We start from the raw sequence: 25117 nt of genomic DNA, 5'->3' as shown, positions 1-25117 counted from the left end.
GGTAAAGCGGTTTTATAATTGCAATCTACATCCATTTCAGCGGCCTGGCTGTCACCATGTATTTGGCGGATGCTATAGGAATCACTTATTTTTTGTTGTAAACGTCTCTTTTCATAACGTTATTTTCCCCCAAACCATAAAAACAAAGAATTTTAATGAGTTTACATTGCGCCTTCCAATGGCCAAACCACTTCTTTAGTTGAGACAGGGTGGTGACACAAAGTAATTTAGCAACATTACAACCAGTTCATAAGCTGCAGACAGCTAGGCAAGATTTGGTACTATTAAACTATAAACTCCTGGATCCATGGAAAGGGAATAAACAGTGTAGATTCAAAATGAGAGAGAGAGGGAAACCACACAAGGACTGAGGTAATTTCTTCTAGTCCTGCTATTACAGTTTCATGCAATCAAGTATTAAGAGTTTCCACAGGGAAGGGATGGGACAGAGATTCAGAGGAGCCCATTACAAGGTATCTGTGTCTCTATGGTCCACAACAGGAACAAAGTCTGACGACCATGGTTCCAAACCAGTAGTTTTAAATCTTTTCCATAGTGGGAGCCCCAGGAATACCACCTTATTTAGTCAGGAACCCCCTTCCTCCTCCTCATGCTGTAATATGGAAATGGCCAGGAGATCATTGCCCCGGACATCTGGTCATTTGCCCCAGGTTAAGAACCTCTGTCCTAGAACCAATCTATCCAGATAAAGAATGAAAAATTACCACCACCAGACATATAGACACTTATCCATGCCAAACGTTATGGCTCTGTCCTCAACTTTCAACTGAGCCTGTAAGCAGCTGCTGGCATGGTTGTCTCTAAACATGGTGTGAGTTCACACTACACATGATTGTTAGTAACCATGGCACCTGACAGTGTGTCACTCTTGCTAGAAACCTAGGCCTGCAATCAATCCTGCATACTGGTGGTTTTTTGTTTTGCCTTTTTTTGTTTTGGTTTGGGTTTTTTTGTTTGGCATTGCAGATAGACCTGCTAATCACATGTGTAAGAAGTCTGGCCAATCCTCTTTCCTCCCAACTGTGTGATAGGACATCCCAGAATGCACTGCTGGTTCCATTGTCTGCATGTCCTTTACTCTCAGATGAGACACTGTGGGACCGTGGCCCTGATTTCCCCAGCCTGCACCAATACAAATACGGTCAGGCAGCCTGTTCGGTGTTGACCGCAAATATGACTAATGGCAGGAAACACCACTATGTGGAGTCAAACTAAATCATATTACTTGTAAACAGCTATAGTGACCAAGCCCCTAAATGGATACAAAATCCGTGAAAACTGTAGCACGGGCTGGGGCCTTTATGCTAATCTTTCCTCAGCATGAATGTGAAGAAGTAAGTCAAACTCTTCCCTGTACAGACTGCACAACACACACACAAAATGCTGCCCTTGAAAGCTAGATTTTCGCCACTCTTTAATTAGATATTAGCTGCAGTTTAGTACGTGAGAAATTTATCATAAGTGTACAGATACAGTCAGGCAACTGTAAGGAACGCTTTACCATCTGCTATGGCACTTCTTAGGCAGAGAACAGGATGCCTGTAACAGGTAGCCTTCTACCTCTCCAAGTGTAATGGAAAAGCACCTCTCTTTTCAAACAATCAAGGAAAATAATGTGGCCAACTAAGCCCAGTTGAGAGAAAGATTAATTATCTACTTGAGGCTGCATGTAAGAGCCAGCTTGTCACAGTTTAAAGAGAAAGAAAAACGTTAAATCAATTAGAGAAAGGTGGCAAAGCTGCTAGGCTAATACTCCACTTTCTTGGACCTTCTGCACAGCTCAATGCTAGACGATGGATGTACAGCGTTCAGAAACAATGCTAAGGCCAAACCAAAGCAGGGTAATACAGGTTCCTCTGAACAAGACTAGTAGAGTGGTAGGATTCAGTCTGTGCTGGTGAGTATTCTATTTGCTTTACCCCTAGATAACCTTATCTAGCCACACAGCTAACCACTCCCACATCCAAGAGTGGGGAAAATAGCTGGAGCCCCATTGGGATTCTTGGGGAGCTGTCATGATATAGAAAACCATAGACCTTTTTTAAAACAGGAGGCATTTATTAAACAAAACAGCTACAAACTACAGACAAACATGCAGGCTTCCATATAGCTTGAGCCCCAGTTTTGGTCCCTTGTTTACCAGGGATCACATCCTGGCTGGAGTTCTATACAGAACAGAGACGTCTAATAGCTGAATAATATAATCACTAGCATATATAATTAAAGTGTAGGGAAAGGGAGAGCATAAGAACCTTAGCCCTACCCCCAGTAGCCCCACCACCTTTAGACCCTCCAGGCATTTGGAACTACCGAAAGCTGTTCATGATTATCTATTTACTTTAAATCCCTTCTTGGGCCCAATCTGTGATCTCTGATGTGGGAGAGGGACAGGGTGGTGAGGAGGATTGACGCTGGATTTGAGAAGTAGGGTGGATCAGGGACAGATGGCAAGATGATGTAGGGAAAGGAAAATAAAAAAATCTGATAAGCCACATGCCACACTTCATCTCGCTCCCTTTGTATGCGATCCTCTCTCCCTTAGGCTCAGTTTCCCACCCCCCGCCCCCATGTAGAACTTACGTAAGCCCCTCTGGATAAGATTCTGCCTTATTCGAGGTCTGCTACTGAGCTCAGGGCAACACTCAAGTGCAGTTTCTGAAATGGTGCGGAATGCAATTTGGTCCTGTCTACACCTGCAGTTAACAGTTTTCAGCACTGGTTCATCAGCATTCATTGCTGACAGTCAGCAACAGGTAAGTCTCCTAATGTAGAGAAGGCTTAAAAGACTCCAAGTGCCCAAGCCCAGCATAGAGATATGCCTGCAAAACACAGGGGATAGAGCCAAGTTTCACTTTACCAGCAGTGTAGATGCTAGATGGTGCTCTACTGTATAACTAGAGAAAGGAAACCAAGCTTAATTTGGAACTCACCAACTTTGAACATGTCCCTTTAAGCGTAAGAGAGCTTTCCTTCAGCTTTGCACTCCACAGAGATTGAGAAATCGCAGTCAGACAATACATACTGTGCATGTCACCTAGATTCTACAGCACTAGGTGTATTAGAAACAGCTCTATTAGATACAGCCAGATGTTTAATACCGATGTAACACGGTCCTGCTTAGCTGGGGATTTGTTACGTTCTGAATGTTGCTATTAGTTCTAATTATCCTGCCTTCACCATTCACATTCACCTCCAGATGGATACCGAAATGCCTGACATTCTGAGCACCTTTCTGGCCCCTCTACACCAGCAAGTGGAAAAAACCTTTTTGTTTTAAACCCATACATGCCATCTACGCAGAAGCCAAGCTAGCCCTGGAGCCAAGTTTCAGCAGCGGTAAGTCTAGTTTTTTTGCTGCTGATGTAATTTACTCAAGGGTTTTGATAAACCGCAATTGCATCACAGCAAGGGACAAACATCAGGGTAAACAATCGGTCTAACATGAATCAGTGACCTTGCCATGATCTTTCTATCATAGGAGACTTACGAGGGTTCCTTTCCTGTTTCCTTACGCTAGAAAGCTCAGCAGTGCAATATTGTGAGTAACCCAAGCACCAGCATAGTATTTTGCTGGTGTTCATCACACAGTTAACTCAGATACATAGATTGGAAGGAAATAAGTGAACACCCACATAAGGGAGGCAGGATGACTTAGGGTATGTCTACACTACGAATTAGGTCGATTTAATATAAGTCAATTTTTTAGAAATCGATTTGATACAGTCGATTGTGTGCGTCCCCACTAAGCGCATTAAGTCGGCAGTGTGCGTCCACAGTACCGAGGCTAGCGTCGACTTTCGGAGCGTTGCACTGTGGTAGCTATCCCACAGTTCCCGCAGTCTCCGCCGCCCATTGGAATTCTGGGTTGAGCTCCCAATGCCTGATGGGGCAAAAACATTGTTGTGGGTGGTTCTGGGTACATGTCAGCAGGCCCCCCTCCCTCTGTCCCTCCGTGAAAGCAACGGCAAAAAATCGTTTCTTGCCTTTTTCCTGGGTTACCTGTGCAGACGACATACCACGGCAAGCATGGAGCCCGCTCAGCTCATTGTCACCGTATGTCTCCTGGGTGCTGCTGGCAGACGTGGTACTGCAGTACTACACAGCAGCATCCCCTTGCCTTGCGGACGGCAGACGGTGTAATACAACTGCTAACCATCGTCGTCGTCCCGTGAGTGCTCCTGGCCGACCTCAGTTAGGTTGGTCAGGGGTGCCTGGGCAGACATGGGTGCTCCTGACCGGCGTCAGTGAGTTCGGTCGGTGACGCCTGGGCAAAAATGGGGATTATTCCAAGTCATTCTCTTCTTTAAGTTTCGTCCAATGGAGATTCAGTCCTGCCTGGAATATCATGCCAGCTGGAGGCTTCTGCCTCAGGCTGCTCTCCCAGTCGGCAGCACCGTGCGGTCGCACCTACCCCGGCCTACCCCTTGCTCCCATGGCTCATGAAGCCTGGACAGTAGTAAGGAGCAGTTCAACTATAGGCTGAGCAAGTGCAGAATGGTGGTAGAATGTGCCTTTGGACGTTTAAAAGCTCGCTGGCGCAGTTTACTGACTCGGTTAGACCTCAGTGAAACCAATATTCACATCGTTATTACTGTTTGCTGTGTGCTCCACAATATCTATGAGAGTAAGGGGGAGACGTTTATGGCGGGGTGGGAGGTTAAGGCAAATCACCTGGCCGCTGATTACACGCAACCAGACACCAGGGTGGTTAAAAGAGCACAGCAGGGCGCGCTGTGCATCAGAGAAGCTTTGAAAACCAGTTTCATGACTGGCCAGGCTATGGTGTGAAAGTTCGGTTTGTTTCACCTTGATGAAAACCCGCCCCCTTGGTTCACTCTACTTTCCTGTAAACCAACCGCCCTCCGCTCCCCCCTTTATCTCCGCTTGCATAGGCAATAACGTCATTGTTGTTTCAAGCAACAGAGGGTCCTGTGGCACCTTTAAGACTAACAGAAGTATTGGGAGCATAAGCTTTTGTGGGTAAGAACCTCACTTCTTCAGATGCAAGTAATGGAAATCTCCAGAGGCAGGTATAAATCAGTATGGAGATAACGGAGATTGTTGTTTCAAATTCATGCATTCTTTATTAATTCATCACACAAATGGGGGGATAACTGCCAAGGTAGCCCGGGAGGGGTGAGGGAGGAGGGAAGCACAGGGGTCGGGTAGTTGTAGGGGCACCCCCTAGAATGGCATGCAGCTCATCATAGAAGCGGCATGTCTGGGGCTCTGACCCAGAGTGGCCGTTTGCCTCTCTGGTTCTTTGGTAGGCTTGCCTGAGCTCTTTAAGTTTCACGTGGCACTGCTGTAGGTCCCTGTTATAACCTCTGTCCTTCATGCCCTTGGAGATTTTTTCAAATATTCCAGCATTTCATCTTTTGGAACAGAGTTCGAATAGCACGGATTCATCTCCCCATACAGTGATCAGATGCAGTACCTCCCGTTCAGTCCATGCTGGAGTTCTTTTGCGATTCTGGGACTCCATGGTCATCTGTGCTGATGAGCTCTGCATGGTCACCTGTGCTGATCAGCTCGCCTCGCTGGCCAAACAGGAAATGAAATTCAAAATGCAATACACGGGGCTTTTCCTGTCTACCTGGCCAGAGGATCTGAGTTGAGAGTGCTGTCCAGAGCTGTCACAATGGAGCACTCTGGGATAGCTCCCGGAGGCCAATACCGTCGAATTGCGTTCACACTACCCCAAATTCAACCCAGCAGGGTCGATTTCAGTGCTAATCCCCTCATCGGGGAGGAGTACAGAAATAGATTTTAAGAGCCCTTTAAGTCGACAAAAACGGCTTCGTCATGTGGACGGGTGCAGGGTTAAATCAATCTAACACTGCTACATTTGACCTAAACTCTTTGTGTAGACCAGGACTTAGTGGATAAAAGCACTGGACTGGGACTCAGGAGACCTGGGTTTCTATTCCTGGCTGTGCCACTGGCCTGCTAGGTTACCTTGGTGAAATCACTTTACCTCAGTTTCCCTATCTGTAAAATGGGAATGGTACTGACGTCCTCTGTAAAGTGCTCTGAGACCTACAGATGAAAAGTGCAATAGAAGAGCTAGGTATAATTATTCTTTTATATGAACTGGCTAAGTCTGGCTGACAACATGGGAATAAGCCACTGAGGATTTCACATTTCTTCTCTTCTTCCCCCATATGAACTCATTTTCTCTACTGGGCAACAAGGGAAGAAAGATGAAAGTGTACTGCAGAAAACTCACAGCAAGAGATAGCAGCAGCTGTATAAATCCAATAAAACACAGAGGAGGGACCACTAAAGTAAAGGCAAAAAAAAAAATATGTGTGAGAAGTGAAACAGGCTGCCTCATGACAACTTACCACATAACTCTGAAGTGAGATGGGAGAGAAAGTAAACAGCCAGCCCAGACCTCTCGGGGTCACTAAAGGGAGTCTTCTCTTAAGCATGAAAAAAAAAAAAAAAAAAGGCAATTGAGCAATCTCTCCTGCTAACCCTCTTCAATCACATGCCCAAGCTGCTTCTGCAGTTGCTAATGGCAAAGCAAAAGCAGGCAGGAGGAGGGGCTAGGTTGCCTGATGTCTTCCCTTTCCAGCTGTTTATAGAGTATGTTTCTCTGCGCTCGTGTTTACTTCCCTGGGTCAGCGCTCATTGAGCCGTCTATCAACCACACACCGTGACTCACAAAGTTGAGGCACTTGCTCTCTGCCACTGTGCACACCCTTCCCCTGGCAGCCCCCGTTCTGCTTCGCCAGTGGAATGCGAGCAGCGAAGAAGGGGAAAAGGGAAGGCTCCTTTCTACACAGCGCCAGGGCTCTGTCTTTTGGTTTGTTTATCGGTCTGAACGCTGGGAAGGCTTTAAAAAGAGAAGACAGATTTGAGAAATGGGACTGGGCGGCCCAAAGGGTCTCTGGGGCAAAGTACCAGATGTGCACAATTTCTCCTCCTTTTCCTTGAGCAATGCAAGGAAAACAGCACCTTCCCTCATTGAAAATAAGTTGGCTCACTGCACGCTGCCCATGGCGTTATGAACACACTGGAGGCGAGGCAGAGGGAAGGGATTCCTGTCCCCTCTGGCGGGGAGGGGAGGGATGGCTTAGATCCTTCCCTTTCAACAAAGTTTGTAAGGGAGTTACAAGCATCAGTCTCAACTTCACTGCCTCGCAGATCGACTCACTCTCGGATCTGCCCAGGAGCAGCATCCTGCACTGATGGGCAGTAAAGGAAACCCCCAGTCATGGAGGAATTCTCAGCTGCTGTCAAGCTGGCCTAGCTGTCTCTGTGCAGCCCATCCTGTTCCCCTCGCCCACCAGCGTCGGGGGCATGGCAGAGACTGGGATCACAGTGCACTGTGCTCCAGTGACTCCGGTTGGCACAATGGCTCAGAAGTGGCCATTACAAGTCAGTGCAGGACAGATGTGGAGCCCCTTTCTGCCTGCATTGCCCATTGTGGGCTCAGTGCCCTGTAGAACTGTACCCACTGAATCTAAGGGCTAATCACAACACATGATCTAACTCTTGTGATTTGCCCTTCCAAAGAAGAGTTCAACCCTGGTTTGGTTTTTTGCATTCTCCCTGACTTTTGATTCCCTCTTCCCTTTCCACCCCTTCCCCTCCCTGATATTTCCATGACAGACACAATGATACTTCAGATTTCAACCTAGGGTTTTTGGTATCATAGATTCTCTAAAGTTTCCACTTCCATTTCTTGCTCTTAAATCAATTCCTTACTCCTTGTCCTGAACAGAAATTCAGAACTACATACAGCTCTGCTGTTCATGTTCACTTAACGGCGCAAACCCTTATTTATCACTATTGTAGCCCAAACCCAAAGTAAGTCTCCAAAAAGTTAGAAACTTTGTTTGGATTTTAAATATTTCAAGTACAGTTGCTACTATATCAGAGAAATGCAGGGCACAGGCAGAACCCAGCCTTGGGGCCAAACAAGTTCCCTGCAAGCAAGAGCAGAGACATTACAGTGCTGGCAGAATGACTGTGCTGAACCGCACAGCGTGGTTGCAACTGGCACCCAATTTTTCAACATCGACAGCTGCAATACGTCACAGGTAGCACAGTTCAGGGCAACTGCACCTGTATTCTCCTTCCATGATCCCTCAAGGGCACCCACTCTAGGCTCCTGGATCCTCAGCCATCACCTCTCGGAGGGCGTGGGAGGTGGGAAGACCCACATCTCTCTCCCTCCCTCCTGATGTTTTTCCAGGCTGCACAGTTCCCTGTCTACACTGTGATATACCCGAGTCAGGCTGTCTAAACAGGCCTGCGTCTGTACTGTGCTTTCTCTTCAGAGGCTACAAGCAGCTGTAGTTGCCAGCAGTTGTAAGCTACTACACAGCCCTTTCTAAGTAAGCACATTTATTCATAAGGTGAAAGCATTACAAAGAAAAACATTAAAATAGTTAAAGAAACTACAGACACTAAGAAGTTTACTAGAGACCACCCCCACCCCAACTCTGTGCAGTGTCAGTCCTTCCACGAGGATTGCCCCCAACCTCTCACCCTTTGGCAGAAGATTCTGCCCATTTTCTAGATCAGAAAGAAGGCCCAGAGTCAGTTTAATTTCATGCTATTTATCCCAATGTCCCTTCTTTGTCTGTTGGTCTCTGGAGAATCCAGTTTGAATCTCTATACATAAGCCTCCCCAGGAGGTGGTACCTCTCTGGAGGTGTTGCAACCCAAGTGAGTTTACCTAAACGCCCCTGTCAAGGCTGCTTCCCCACTTTGAACTTTAGGGTACAAATGTGAGGGCCTGCATGAAACTTCTAAGCTTAACTACCAGCTTAGATCTGGTCACTGCCACCACTCCCAATGTGCTAATTCCCTTCCCTGGGTAGCCTTGAGAGACTCTTCACCAATGCCCTGGTGAATACAGATCCAAACCCCTTGGATCTTAAAACAAGGAGAAATTAACCATCCCCCCTCCTTCCTCCCACCAACTCTGGTGGATCAAGATCCAACTCCCTTGGATCTAAAAACAAGGAAAAATCAGGTTCTTAAAAAGAAGGCTTTTAATTAAAGAAAAAGGTAAAAATCATCTCTGTAAAAATCAGGATGGAAAATAACTTTACAGGGTAATCAAACTTAAAGAGCTCAGAGGAATCCTCTCTAGCCTTAGGTTCAAAGTTACAGCAAACAGAGGTAAACATCCTAGTAAAAGGTACATTTACAAGTTGAGAAAACAAAGATAAACTAACACCTCTTGCCTGGCTGTTTACTTACAAGTTTGAAATATGAGAGACTTGTTCAGAAAGATGTGGAGAACCTGGATTGATGTCTGGTCCCTCTCAGTCCCAAGAGCAAACAACTTCCCAAACAAAGAGCACAAACAAAAGCCTTCCCGCCCCCAAGATTTGAAAGTATCTTGTCCCCTTATTGGTCCTTTGGGTCAGGTGTCAGCCAGGTTACCTGAGCTTCTTAACCCTTTACAGGGAAAAGGATTTTGGAGTCTCTGGCCAGGAGGGATTTTATAGTACTGTACACAGGAGATCTGTTACCCTTCCCTTTATAGTTATGACAGCCCCCCACTGTGCTTAGTTTATGGAGGGTCTGTGGTCACCCTCCCCTACAGAATTATATATAATCCCTGGCCCACAATGATACATAGCTCAGTGGGGGAGGGATAGCTCAGTGGTTTGAGCATTGGCCTGCTAAACCCAGGGTTGTGAGTTCAACCCTTGAGGGGGCTACTTAGGGATCTGGGGCAAAATCAGTACTTCATCCTGCTAGTGAAGGCAGGGAGCTGGACTTGATGACCTTCCAAGGTCCCTTCCAGTTCTAGGAGATAGGATATCTCCACTAATTCATAAACATAATACTGTAAGATCTCCCAAAGATATTGCAGGAAATTGCCATATTAGCAATAAGCTAAATGTTTGCCATAGTTCTGCTCCTCCATTGCTGGCATGTATTCAAAGAAGGTAAAGTCAAAGCCAAGCTCAAGCTTAGACCAACTTTTCTACCTCGTATTTACATTGCACTTTTCCCTACAGGGATTTCACATGGCTTTGCTTGGATTTGATCCCAGCTGAATCCCCAAGCAGGGACAGAAAGAGGTATCGTGCACCAACTTTTTTTTTTTTTTTTTTTAATGCACACAAATAATTTTTTAACGTCAACTATTCAGAATCAGGAATTTCTTTAACCCCTCTAGATTTACAATGGATTATAACAGTGAGAGCTCAGTGGTTCAGGAGCCAAATGAGCGATCAACCACAGCAACAACAAAAAGCAACAGCAGTGTGAATTCATTGTTTAATTTACTATAGTATTATCCATGTTTAAACAATATGACAGGGAAAATATTTAGTTTTATTTTATTATACATTCCCACAGCAAAGAAGTTAATAATTTAGCACAAGCTGATAACTTGACTGGTTAATAAGAAAGTGAAAGCATCCTGATTGGTTAATAACTAAATCACACAGTGTTTTAATATCATGTGCTGCAAAGAACCGCAGTCTGAAGTATCACTGGGTTATAACTAGGGGTAATAGAAGAAATTAATAAAAGGAAAATTTGGACTAGTTACCAACATCCAAAGAGCGTACATCATTCAGTTGTGGAATAGTCTTGCCAAGGGAAGTGAAAGCCTCATCACTGGATGTTCAGAATAAGACTAGACAAAACCCTACACAGTATGCTGAAGGGAACAGCCCTAAATTTGACAGCAGAAGAAAACTAGTGAATGCTCTCTTTCTCAGATTGTTGTGATTCAAATAACCCGCTTCTGACTCCGCACCACTGACTAGACATGCAGACAAGTGAATAAAAAACCAGCCTCTACTTTGAAGATACTGTACAAACAACAGGTCAGCTCTGAGCTCTCTGGGAGATGTGAAAATTGACTCATAACACCAATCACCTATGAGAGAAGCAGCTAAAAAAACAAAGAGGCCAGCAAATCAATATTCCTCACCCTAACAACCAACCACTGAATCCGTAAAACGCAGTCAGCTCTGGTGTGTAACTTCAGAACCAACACCTCACATAACAAATGGAGCCTCAGCCTGCTTGAGGTCTGCAAGTGCTACAGCAATATAAATGTTAAATAGATAACATCCCCGGATTGTGCCTGGATTAGCTGGATTGGAGGGGACAGGGAAGGGAGCTGGAAAACAAATAACACTTTGGCATGGCTACACTTGCAGATATAGAGCGCTGTGAGTTAAACCAGCCCTCGGAGACCACAGCAGGGAAAGCACTGCCGTGTGTTCACACTGTCAGCTGCAAGCGCAGTGGCGTGGCCACATTTGCAGCACTTACAGCAGCATTGGGAGTGGTGCACTATGGGCAGCTATCCCACAGAGCACCTCTTTCCATTCTGGTGCTGTGGCTTGTGGGAAGGGGGCGGGGAGTGTGGGGCATTCTGGGTCCTGTCCCAATGCCCCGTGATGCATCACTTCGTATCCCAGCAATCCCTGTGCTTCCATACACATTGGCGCCATCTTTCAATGTTTTTTGTATTGCGCGATCTGCGGGAATGGAGCCCGAACTGCTGAGGACTATGCGGATAGGTATCACCCGCACGTCACGAATTGCAGTTGAGTTACTCCTTAAGCTACAAACGGACAGTGAGGAGTCCGACGATTATGTCGATTTGCATAACGCATATGACACAAGATTGCTTGTGGCATTCACAGACATACTCACCACCATGGAATGCCACTTTTGGGCTAGGGAAGTAAGCACTGAATGGTAGGATCACATTATCATGCAAGTCTGGGATGATGAGCAGTGGCTGCAGAATTTTCGGATGAGAAAAGTCACTTTCATGGGACTGTGTGCTGAGCTCGCCCCCACCCTCCGGTGCAAGGACACGAGATTGAGAGCTGTCCTGCCGGTGGAGAAGTGGGTAGCTATTGCAATCTGGAAGCTGGCCACTCCAGATAGCTACCGATTGATCGCTAACCAGTTTGGAGTGGGAAAGTCAACCACTGGAATCATGTTGATGCAAGTTTGCAGGGCCATTAATCTCATCCTGCTCAGAAGAACCGTGACTCTGGGTAACATGCATGACATTGTGGCTGGCTTTGCACAAATGGGTTTTCCTAACTGTGGAGGGGCGATAGATGGGACGCATATTCCAATTCTGGCACCAGCCCGCCTAGCCTCTGAGTACCTAAATCGGAAGGGGTATTTCTCTATGGTTCTCCAGGCACTTGTGGATCACCATGGGCGCTTCATTGACATTAACGCAGGCTGGTCCGGAAAGGTGCATGCCACACGCATCTTTCGGAACACAGGCCTGTTCAGGAAGCTGCAAGCCAGGACTTTCTTCCCAGACCAGAAGATCACTGTAGGGGAAATCGAAATACCCATTGCGATCCTTGGAGACCCCGCTTACCCTTTAATGTCGGGGCTCATAAAACCCTACACAGGGAGCCTTGACAGCAGCAAGGAGCAATTCAACAACAGGCTGAGTTGGTGCAGAATGACTGTGGAGTGTGCTTTTGACTATTTAAAGGGCCGCTGGCGCTGTCTGTATGGGAAGCTGGACCTGGTTGATGACAACATCCCCGTGGTTATATCCGTGTGCTGTACCCTCCATAACATTTGTGAAGGGAAGGGTGAAAGATTCACTCAGGCATGGACCTCGGAAGTTCAACACCTGGAGGCTGAATCTGAACAGTCAAAGAGCAGGGTTATTAGAGGGGCCCAGCGCAGGGCTGCAAAGATTAGGGATGCCTTGAGGGAGCAATTTGAGGCTGAAAGCCACCAGTAATGTTTGGTGCCCTGCACGGGAGTGAAGTGCAGTGGTTCCAATGTTAGTAGGAATCTGTGTTTGCCACGTATGATGCACTAACTTGCAGTGCCTGTTGCTTTCCTGGGCTACGGTATCTTTTACTTTATAGCTCCTGGAGGCCAATACCGTTGAAATGCGTCCACACTACCCCAAATTCAACACGGCAATGTCGATTTCAGCGCTAATCACCTCGTTGGGGAGGAGTACAGAAATCGATTTTAAGAGCCCTTTAAGTCGACAAAAATGGCTTCGTCATGTGGACGGGTGCAGGGTTAAATCGATCTAATGCTGCTAAATTCGACCTAAACTCGTACTGTAGACCAGGGCTAAGACATGAAAGAAGTTCAGGGTTACTCACAATGCCAGGTATATCCTGGGTGGAGATGAAGAAAATACTCTCCAAAGAAATTTCAGTGGCTTTTCATATTTAATTTTGGAAGGGGCAGGTGAGAAGAAGGAGGGGATCTTGCCTCAGTTTTGTCCAGGCAGGAGTGGAAGGCAGCTAACAGACAAAACGGCAACCTTGATCAAATTTTATGTTTATTCAGACCAAACATGAATGCAAAATACTCAGCCCCTGAGCATAGCTGGCTACCAACTATCAGTCTACTGTTCTGAAAGGGGTTATCAATCTTTACAGACAATGCGCTGATCGGGGCATATGATTAAAGGCTCTCTTTTATTATTCCCACTTACCACAGGCAAGTGTAGCTGCAGCAGCATATCAGATCAGACGGCGTAGAAGCTGCCCTTCAGTACAAACTCTTGAATAACTGTTCCCTGATGTGCTCGGCTGTATGATTTAATCACACACCCTGGGAATGCAAGAGTTAGAACATGCCACAAATACCACACTACTACTTAGAATGTTTGAAGAGGTGACACACACTAACAGGCAGGAAATTCAAAGTTGACTCTCAGTCCTTAATTCGCTCTACCCAGCAAGAGTTCCTTTAGAATTAATGATATGATACAACACAGTTACCCAAGGTACTGTATATAACTCAGCAAGTTCCCTCCCCCTACCATATCACCACATACTTCAACAAAAACGGGGGCTTGTACCACTGGGTGGAGCTGATCACGCTGTTGGAAAGCTCTGTGAAAGCTTCCCCTGAACAGCTCTGCCAATGCATCTCAATCCCTAATGCAACATCCCCTGAGGCCCCAAATGCATCTCACCAGTAAGCTATCAAATTCCCTCCCTGTACTATTACAGTTCCGGGGCCTCCCCCCTCTAAGACCCCCTCCAAGACCCCCTCCAGAGCATCTCATATCATGACCTGCAGCCCCCTGTTACACCAGTGCTGCTATTACAATGTGAACAAAATCCTGGTAGTGGCACTTTGAAAGGGGAGGAGGGAGAGAAACATTCACTAGCGACCAAACCAGCTTCGGAATCCATATTTATAAAGGTGTGGGAAGGATTAAATGGCTTTTTTTTCCTCTTTACCCAATAGAACATAACAGTTCCTGGCCCATCATATGAATAAGTGCAATAAAAACCCTTTTGCAGCGTAGTTACTGTGCATGTGCAGCCACCACTTGAATACCATAAAGTTCATTACAAAAAATTAATACAACAAGAGTGATTCAATGGACTATCCCTCTGCTAAATTTCAATTTAATATCTGCACTTTAAGTGCTGGACCCCTACAGTTACTGTTTCTGCAATGCAATAGCTTCAGCGCCTCTTGTGAGACCAAGCATGTCGCCTTAATGCATCCTTAAGGTGACAGAACCACCAAGCTGAGCAGATTTATCACCCTAAGGGCACACAAAGTAACATGCTTAATCTGATGAGTGATGCCAAAGCAGCGCCTGTTAATATTTTATGAACCATTTGGTTGTTTTTTAATTTAAAAAAACAAAACAAAGCAGCAACTCAATAAACGGAACGTTCCTTATGGATGGAATAATCCTGGACGGGCAATGGCCCATTTCATCCGAGTGATATATTATCGCCTTTGTGTTTACACCTTTTTTCACGCCGATTGCTGAAATCCCACTTCACCACAAGACTTCAGGCTCTGCTTCCCGACAGGGATGGCTGCTTAGAAAGAGGATCATCTCTCATCAAGATGTGACAGGTCTCTCGCACACTGGCAGGGGAAGCTTCTGGGCTGTTTTAGAAGGTTTAACTTCCATACAGCCTCACAATCTGAGCACGGCATGTGAACATTTAACAAGGTGAATTTGCCTGCCTAGCTCCTTGCCCTACCAATGCTACTTCTTCACTAGTCCCAGGAGCTTGAATCCAAATATTAGGGTCCATGGGCCTCCCCCAATCCCAGATCCATGGATTCAGCCACAACTGACTCCTTCTTACAGTTGGAGTTCCCACTCCTAATGTTGCTATGCAGTCTTGCAAGGGGCAAGAAGGATTCTTCATAGAAGATATGCAGAGAGGATGGGCTAACATCAGGCTTAAAATGCAACCACAAAAATCCTCTGGAACCACAAGGTTCAATCCCATTAGGGACTCAGTAATTCATCATTCCAAGACACACATTCACTATCACATATAGGGGGTCTCTCATATAAGATCTTGAAAGAAACCAGCAAAGCTCTGATATTTTGTGCAGTCATTAATGAGCTCAGAAAACCAGAGCACCTGTTTAAAAGAGCCGTGTTTTGCTGTAGTATCCTTAACCAAAATGTTTCTCTCTCCTTAGTACAGTATGTACTGGTTATTAATGTGGCTAGGACCTTTCCACTCAGAAGATGGCCATGGTTCCATGGTGCTGTATGAATGTTTCTGCTTCTATTGGACGTGGTTCTGACTTCCGGGAACACGATCAAGCTCTTAGAGACCAATCCTACAAACGCTTACTCATGCCTGGCAGAATCAAGACCATGAGTTGCTAATCACCCATGATGAAGTGGGTATTCACCCACGAAAGCTTATGCTCCAGCACATCTGTTAGTCTTAAAGATGCCACAGGACTCTCTGTTGCTTTTTACAGATCCAGACTAACACGGCTACCCCTCTGATACTAATCACTTTTGGGTTCTTTGGAAGCAAAAGTGCTATCAAAATGTAACAAAGTAACCCCAAGAAGGAGAATAATTATTATGACATCTGAGGACACTTGCAGGAAATGGCAGAACTGATGGACAGCTGGAGCAGTCTTATTAATTAAAATGTTGCCATGGGATATTACTGAGTTTTTGGAGGTTTTTGTTTGTGTTTTTTGTTTGTTTGTTTGTTTTGTGTTTTGTTTTTTTACAGGAAATGGTCAATTAGCTAGCAATATATTCATGTCATCAAGACTTTTCTCTCGTAAGGCATGTCAATCAGCTAACTGCATAAACAAGACTAAGGCAGGCAAAAATTAGTTTTGCCTTGAAACAACCTTGCTGAAACCAAACATATCAGATCAATCCAGCATTGAACAGGTTAAACATCTGCACCTGGGGAAATTGAGGAGTGCGGGTGGGATCCTTATGTGGTTCTGTTTGTGTCCTCTCCCATCTCACTTCTTCTGTGAGAAGTGACACAGACCATTGCAGGGAAAGGCAGATCTAGAATTATATATATTACACACACACACACACACACTCACTCTACCTATGGCACTTTTTGCAGGTGCCCTTTCACAATACAATAGTTTCTGTGACAAAAACTTCTTTATGATGTCAGACATCCAGTGGACAACTCTTGATTCTCAGTTATGCTAACGCCCCTTTACGACACTGTCAAAATTAAAATATGTCTTATTAAAATGAGTGGAAAGTACCCTCTGAGAATGCTCTCTGTGCAAAAGGTGTTCCCAGGCAGAATAAAGCTGGCATAAGGGCTCTGCTCCCAGCATAGGGGACATAATAGGGGGGGGGAGCATGGGCAGAGTACACTGCTCTATAGCTACTCTCTACTCCCAGATCCAAGACCCACTGTAGGCCTGGGGAAGCAAGCCAAATTACAGCAGCCCTCAGGCAGCTCGGACTTACACCAGAGGCAACAACTTGCCACAGAACACAGCTTAATGCCAGTTTTGTTCCCTACCTCTGTTCCCGCCCAAAATCAGAACCCTTGTCTCCACAGATTGACAAGAAATGCATCAATTCTTGCCACTTTCCAAAGGGATCTTTTAAAACAATTAGTATTAATTATTTGTATTGCAGTAGCACATAGAAGCCGCAGTCACAGACCAGGACCCCATTGTGCTAGGTGCTGTATTAACAAGACAAAAACAAACAAACAAAAAGACAGTCCCTCTCCCAAAGAGATTACAATCTAAAAATAAATCTTTATATGAACAATAGAACAAACTTTACATCCAGCACAATGTTTTACACAGCATTACACAAAATATATACATTTGGGATGTGTTGGTGGGACTGTCACAAGTTTTATTTTCCTAAAAACTGGGGATTTTAAGAAACATCTGCTTCTCAACATATATTTTTACATAAAAGGACGTTAATGACAATAATAGAAAGCAATTCTTTCAATCCTTTCCATCGGTCGTCACTAATGAAGTCTATGTGTGCAAAACTGAGTTCATTCCGCCCCCATTAGGAAGCCAATTACACTGGGAAAAATATGCAATTAACAAGGTGTAGAATAAACAGCCTGCCACCTGCCTTTAATAGCAGCCCCACTTCAAACAAGTCAAGGTCTCGGCACAGCTTTCAGAATTGGCAATGGATATTATACATATTTATTCAGCAGCTGCTCTTCATTGCAACAAATATTACAGGCTTACCAGATAAGGTCAACATATTTTTTAAAAATACACTAAGTATTAAACCCCGCTTTGAAGCTGCAAATGTTGCTTTTAATGAAATCAGCAGTATCAGGCTTTTCTGTATCACTGTGACATCTGCAGTTACAGTCCCTAGCTTATAGTCATATTTCCCTTCATTTCTACAGGTTCAGCAGCTTCTGAATTCGTTTCACTAAATCCAGGGGCCCGGACAGCTATTAAACAGCACATGGGGGGGGCTGATGGAGCTGTTAAATAATGCAATGCATTGAGAAGCCCAACAGAGTAGACCATTCATTCCCCCTATCATCGTTCCTTCCTTTTGTTCTGACCTTCTGCCACCTCTCCATTGTCAGATGCAGAAGGTACATCAAGTGAGGGCAAAAAGGGCAAGTTTCCCGTTGATGGAAAGGACAGACAGTCAAGGTTTCAGCTCTGCCCTTTTCCCCTTAACCAGCAGAGGTGGAGTGCTTAGGACGAAAAAAACCAATACTCTCACGCCTTATAGGGAGCGGAGGGAGGAATTAAGTGAAAGGAGGGGAGTTACTGTGCAGCAACTCTTCTGGCCCCTTCCAAAGCAGTGCTGACTAGTTGCAGAAAAAGTCATATTCATCCCTGCTTGGACGGAATGTCAGTGAGTGAGAGGCACTACTGTGTGGTACATGAGGCATAGTGGAAACCGAAGGCAGAGACTGGTCTACACTTCAAACTTAGGTCGACATAAGCCACGTTAAGTCGATCTAATAACATATGTGTCTACACTACCGAGTCCCTTCCGCGGACCTAAATGGCCTGTAAAGTCGACTTCTGTACTCCACCTCCGCGAGACGCATAGCCCTTGATTCGACATCCATGGGTCGACATGGGGATAGTGTAGACAAAGCATTGTGTAATTTGAACGAATTGGCCTCCAGGAGGTGTCCCACAGTGCTCCGCTGTGACCACTCTGGAGAGCGCTTTCAGCTCCACTGCATGTCAGCCAGGTACACAGGAAACAGCCAGTTCCCTGTTAAAGCCCTGGGGAACTTTTGAATTTTCATTTCCTGTTTGATCAGCATGGAGAGCTCGCAAGCACAGCTGATCATGGAGACAAGGCCTCAAATGCGCTCCAGCATGGAGTACACAGGTGGTGATGGATCTTATTGCTGTATGGGGAGAAGAGTCTGTGCAGGCAGAGCGCCGATCCAGCAGAAGAAACACTGACATCTATGCCACGATTGCACGGGGGATGGGGAGAAGGGCTACCCCAGGGACACACAGCAGTGCCACATGAAAATAAAGAAGCTTCGGCAAGCATACCAGAAGACAAGGGAGGTGAACAGTTGTTCTGGTTCTGCCCCACAGACATGCCGTTTTCATGAGGAGCTGCATGCGATTCTTGGCCCCAGCACTACCCCAAAACACTCCGTGGCTACCTCCCAGGAGCCCTGGGCAACCTCAATCAACAACGATGAGGACATTGTCGATAAGGAGGAGAAAGTGAGGCAGGCAAGCAGAGGATCCATTCTCCCCTACAGCCAAGAATTGTTTTTAATCCTGGAGCCCATCCCTTCACAGGGCCCGTTGGAGATGGAGCATGATGCTGGGGAAGGCACCTCTGGTGAGTACACATTTCCAATCAAACTGTAGGGGTTACATGATATTATTTTTTATGTTGAATCTGACCCAAAAAAGTAGGTGTAGTGGGTATCGGTGGCCATTCCAGCTACGCAGAGGGTGCTCTCTGAAAAAGACTATTTTGTGCATGGGGATCCTCCAGGAAACTTTCATGGAGGTAGTCTGCAATCCTTTGCAGAAGGTTTCTGGGAAGGGCTGCCTTATTTCATCCACTAGAGTCCCTCTGCAGCCTATGCTGAACCTGCTGCCATCTTTGCCCAGTTCTACATCTTCCTCCCCCAAACGTCCTATGAGGCAGGGCAGAAAGTTTGGTATCCCTTGCACTCAACACCAGGCAAGGGTACAAGCACCAGAAGGTGCCCATTCCCACACCTTTGATTGTTATTGCAGTGCACCTGTAAGCAAGCTTTCCTTGTTTCTCCCTCCCCCGCCCCCCTGTGTTTTCAGCCCTTTTACCCCAGGTTACCTTACTTTTCTTTGCCGTCTTGGTGTGTTTGTGTGCATAGTAAATCTTAACAGATTGAGGAGAAAAGGCTTGGTTGATGGGGGTGGAGTTTACAGGGGAGAAAATGAAATGGAGGGGACAGTTTGGTAAGGAACAACACAGGTAAGTGTCACATTACTCTGGCTCATTGCTGAAACTGGCTTTCGAAGCCTCACGGAGACGCAGAACCCCTCAATATGTTCTTCTTATTGCCTTGTCTGGCTGCCTCAATCCCCCACCCCCGCAGAAACTTTTTTCCCTTTGTTTCACTGATATTATGGAGCACACAGCAGGTAGCAATAACAATGGGGATATTGCTTTCACTGAGGTCTAACCTAGTAAGCAAACAACATCAGCAACCTTTTAAACATCCAAAGGCACATTCCACCACCATTCTGCACTTGCTCAGCCTATGGCTGAACCAGTCCTTACTGCTGTCCAGGCTGTCATGGTATGGTTTCATGAGCCATGGAAGCAGGGTGTAGGTGGCGTCTCCCAGGATCACAATTGGCATTTCAAAATCACCAATGGTTATTTTGCAGTCTGGAAAGAAAATCCCTGCTTGCAGCTTTCTGAACAGACCTGTGTTCCTAAAGATGCGCACATCATGCACCTTTCCGGACCATCCCACATTGATGTTGTGAAATGGCCCGTGATCCACCAGTGCTTGCAACACCATTGAGAAGTACTCCTTTCGGTTTATTTAGTCTTTGGGAAGGTGGTCTGCCAAGATAGGGATATGCCTTCCGTCTATAGTCACACCATAGTTAGGGAATCCCATCACGCCAAAACCATCCACTAAGTCTTGCACGTTACCCAGAGTCACTACCCTTCTTAGCAGAAGTCTGTTAATGGCCCTGAAAACTTGGATCACAACAGATCTCACAGTAGATTTACCCACTCCAAACTGATGCGCCACTGACCGGTAGCAGTCTGGCATTGCAAGCTTCCCACATAGCTATTGCCACTTGCTCCTCCATTGTCAGAGCAGCTCTCATTTTAATATTTCTGCGCTTCAGGGCTGGGGAAAGCTCTTCATACAGTTCCTGGAAAGTGGCCTTACGCATTCAAAAGTTCTGCAGCCACTGCTCGTCACCCCATAGCTGCACAAAGATTCACTCCCACCAGTCAATGCTTGTTTCCCGGGCCCAGAAACTGTGTTGAACCATGTCAAGGTGATGCATGACTGCCGCCAACAACTGCAAATTGTTCTGCTCTGTGTCTTCCAGCAGGGCTGCTTGTGTGGCATCACATTGTTCTGTGCAGCAGCTCATGTATCAGCTGTGTTAATACTGCAGGATAAGGCGCGAGGTGTTTGTAATGCTCACAACAACAGTGTACAGCTGAGCAGGGTCCATGTTTATCATGCTATGGCGTCCACACAGGTAACCCAGGCTTCCAAAAAAAGGCACGAAAAAGGCTTGGTTTGTTTGCTGTTGATTTCCGGGAAGGAGGGAGGGAGGGAGGAAGGTAATTAAGTGCATCATGGGAGGTTAACACCATGTTCCCATAACCACCCGAACCAATGTTTTGGTCCCATAAGTCATTGCAAGCCCAACCCAAAATTCCACTTGGCTATGTGCACTGTGGTATAGCTACCCACAATAAAAAATCTGGACGGGGGTGAGGAGGTGCCTACATAAGAAAAAGCCCCCCAAATCAGGACTGTCCCTATAAAATCAGGACATCTGGTCACCCTATATCTGCAAGAGAGTACAATCTCTCTCTCACAAACACACACACCCTCACCCTCCCTCCTCAGGGGATTATGAAAAGGAAGCATCCAGGCACATGCCTTCAGTTTCTCAGCTTTACCAGCAGGAGGAGCAAGCATATATCAAGCCACCATTCTGCAGTACAAACTACAAAAGGAGAAGGTCACAGGAGACGCAGCCTTTCAACATGGTTAGATGCAGAAACCCACTTGCCCTCACACATTATAAAAGCACTTTAGGGATGGTTCAGCCAGGCAGTTCACTTAATTGGCTGAATATTCTTAACCCTCTCATTTGAAAAGCAAAGGTGCCCCAGGGCAACGGAGCGGCTGCTGGAACAACAGACTACAGTATTCCACAGAAAGTGCTTTATGCAAAAGAGTAGGAAGGAGCATCTGCCTTGTAGCATACACGTATGATATAAATACTCATCGCTATGAGTGTTTTATACCCTAAGCCAAGCTGTGCTTTGCAGGTCTACATCCATCCAAAGTCCTCAAGATGTGTTCAACCCCTACAGTGTTCGTGCCAAGGTGAGTACAAGTAGCCTTCAAAAGCTATGCCAGCATCAAAGAGAATCTATACATACATAATGTCTAGTGCATTAATGGGAGAGTGGGTTATACAGATGTCTGCAATTTCACAACAAAGCAGCACAAATGGCAAAGTTTGCTTTAAGAGATGCCCCTTCAAAAATGGGGGGGACGGAGGGGGGTCTCATGTCTCACTTCTTTACCCATCAGAGAGAAGCAACTTATCCAAACAAAAATAAGAAACTAGTCCACAATCCGCCACCTGTTTCAATTCGATCAGTTCTAGACGACCCTCTTCTGCTCATTGTTGAGGAGCACTCTGATAGGGTCATTAGTTGTCAATCATATGAAGCATCCTGCAACCTTTGATAACAGTTCAAAGACACAAAGATCAGGGGGATGCCACTTACTGAAAGTGGTGGAAGGCCTGGGGAATGGTATAGTGTGAAAACTTCTTGGCGTGTGAAATATAACTACACACTTCTAGGGGCACAGAGAACTCCAATACTTGCAAAAGGAGATATTTTACAAGTAAGACCGAATTTGATTTAGTGCCAAAGAGCATGGGTTGGTATTAGAACGTATAAAACATTTAAGGGTAGAGGAGCTGGAAATCCCACGGGATGCAGCTATCCACCCAATGAAGTAGCAAGGAATCACCCTAATATGAATGTACCAAGGTTCATAAATTACTGACTCTGCTTCTTAAAACACAAAAATCTTTTAAACAGCCTGTTGTGGCTTGGCAGGCAAATACGCTCAGAATAACAGGATATACAACGTGCAGCATAAAATGTTCTCAAATGTAGAAATCTCTAGAGTTCACAGAACATAACAATCCTTAAGTTTCACAGGATCAAAGAAGGACATAAAATCTATTAGATCATTAAGTCCCTCACCCAGCCAGGATAGGCTGTACACACAGGACAGATCAGATGTTAAAATTAATACTACATCTAGAGCATAGTAATGTTTTCTTGCTGGAGATGCAAATGAAGTAATGTCTGAGAATTTAGGTCTGAAAGTTGCTGTCAGGTTAAAATTCAGTTTTGTCTTCCTTAAAATTAATAAACACATTTCCACAACTTAACAGTAAAGCCTTGACCTACCTGAAGGGTTACCACTCTGTCACAAACCCCCAGCAACAGCACCTCCCTTTCTCACTCTCACTTCCTACTTTCTGCCTGCAAATACAAACACTTCTCTTCGCAGTTCAGCGAAAGAATTTCTGTAGCGCCCCAGTTCTGAAAAGGTATCAAATCACAATCTCTAAATTAAAAAAAAAAAAAATCAAAGGAGAAAAAATAAATAAATAAATAATGAACACGCACACAGTTCTCATTGGCCTCAGAATCTACGGCTCACAGCAGTTCATCTGCCATTGATGCCAAGTCAATTCATTCTGTTCACAGCTAAAGATAATTATTGTTCCTGCAAAAATCATAGTCGCTTCGTTGGTGCTTAGAATTGTTTATAAGTGGTTTTATAATCCCAAACCTCATTTGTTATAATGGAAGTATTTGTTCTTCTGCAGTCAAACTGGGTCTGGAGTTTCTGCGTATTGGGTCAATAATCCAGGTTTTCAAAATAAGAGTCATGTAAGATGTATTAACATAAACTGTGCATTAAGATAATTATTTATATGCTGGGCAGTAATGGCTCCACACTGTGCATTGTATCAAATCTCAGATACTTCAGAAAATTACCATTTTAAATAAAGAAAATTAGCATAATGTTAATGTTGTAACAAGCAGACAATAAGAATTGTCAAGAGTCAGACTGATTCTCTATCTCACAATCCTCACCCCACCAAAAAACAACAAGATGTGACCCTAATGCTGGCGGCAGCCACACCTGCTTACATTTTTAAGCACATATACTCTGCTACGAATACACTTCCTCACATTACTCACATCTTTTACTTAGTCTAATGAAATACCTCCAACAAAACCAAAACAACAAAAACAATTTAAGATGCATCTTTACACATTACCAAAAGTCTTTTAGTTTTTGGGGTACACAATGAGATCATTGGTCACCTTGTCTACACCAACCCCTCAACTCCTCCTCAGTGGGGCATGACCCTTTCTTTCCCTGCCCTTCTCCCTAGATATTGCAGCAGCTTTCTAACAGTGCATGATGGAGCTCTACTGCCTTGGCACAAAGGAAATGAGCCCAGACTGGTGTGTGCCAGTGTTAAATTGGAAAATTCTTACTTTGGCCACACATTGTCTTTTAAATTTACATTAACAACATGAGTCACATTAACATCTGTCCCTTACAGGGCCATTTTCAAGTTTAATTTGGCTCTCGTTTAGATTATGTAAAAATAAACTCTCTTACCAACATAAAATAATTAGAACTTTCCCCATTTTGTTTTAATTTAAATGCAAACAGTTGTTTTAAACCAGTAAACATCCCCCTGCTGTATGAGAAATTCACCACTAAGAACATGGAAGTGAAACTGACCATAAACAAGAGTAAAACGAACCACAGTGATTTTCTTCACACAAGCTGAGAGAAGTGTAAAAACTAAACAGAGTGACAAGTAACTTGGATTGATTTATTTATTTATTAAAACTTGTGTGTGCTATTAGTAACAGATAAACAGATAGCATTTGCTTGCTACCAATAATTGATGTCTGTTTTTAAATTGGCAGAGTATGTAACTTTTTGTGTGCAAATACCTCCACAATTGCTTGTAGGCAACCAGATTCAGGAACTTCACTTTTAATAGAAAAATTATTAAAATACAAAGCAGAACATCAGACTTCCCTTCCTGCAAACATAGGGTACCTTGGGGGCACACCTCCACTGACCTTTGGGATGGTTACTTCAGTTTGAGAGACTTGCATTTGTACAGAATAAGGTTTTTGTATGACATCCAGTATCAGCTCTATCAAGTGTCACTCGGACAGAGGCTCCCTTTCGAATCAAAAGCACTATATTCATAAAATACTAGACAGCATTGTGAAATCAGGTCGGATTAATTTCCAAGGGCAGTTTTTGTATGGGTGTTTTTAAGTCTCTCCACGTTAGGATAAGGGATTTTGCACTCTGTGGGTTTTTTGTTCGTTTGCTTGTTTTTAAATCTCAGCTGATCATCAGGGCTTCCAAGCAGCCTTGGGGGCATGTCCTTGCAAACCACTACAGAACCCTAGGGGCATTTCTTGCATTGCAAAAAAGGAATCCACAACTAGCGGTGCCCAGAACAGAAACACCCCGTGCCCTGCCGTACCTCACCCCGAAACAACAGCAGGTGGTGAATGTCCTGAAGCGACCGAGAAAAGCCC

At 45.0% G+C, this 25117-nt stretch overlaps 1 protein-coding gene across 8 annotated transcripts in view; it reads right to left on the bottom strand.

Moving 5' to 3' along the window:
- TSPAN4 (tetraspanin 4) overlaps nt 1–25117 on the bottom strand; it is a 716150-nt gene that overhangs the window by 690668 nt on the left and 365 nt on the right. The gene's annotated exons all lie outside the window — the stretch shown is intronic.

This window comes from Chrysemys picta, chromosome 4 (assembly GCF_011386835.1).
Source record: "Chrysemys picta bellii isolate R12L10 chromosome 4, ASM1138683v2, whole genome shotgun sequence".
Classification (NCBI taxonomy): Eukaryota; Metazoa; Chordata; order Testudines; family Emydidae; genus Chrysemys; species Chrysemys picta.
The sequence above is the reverse complement of the archived record's forward strand: the minus strand, read 5'-3'. Positions and strand labels throughout refer to the sequence as shown.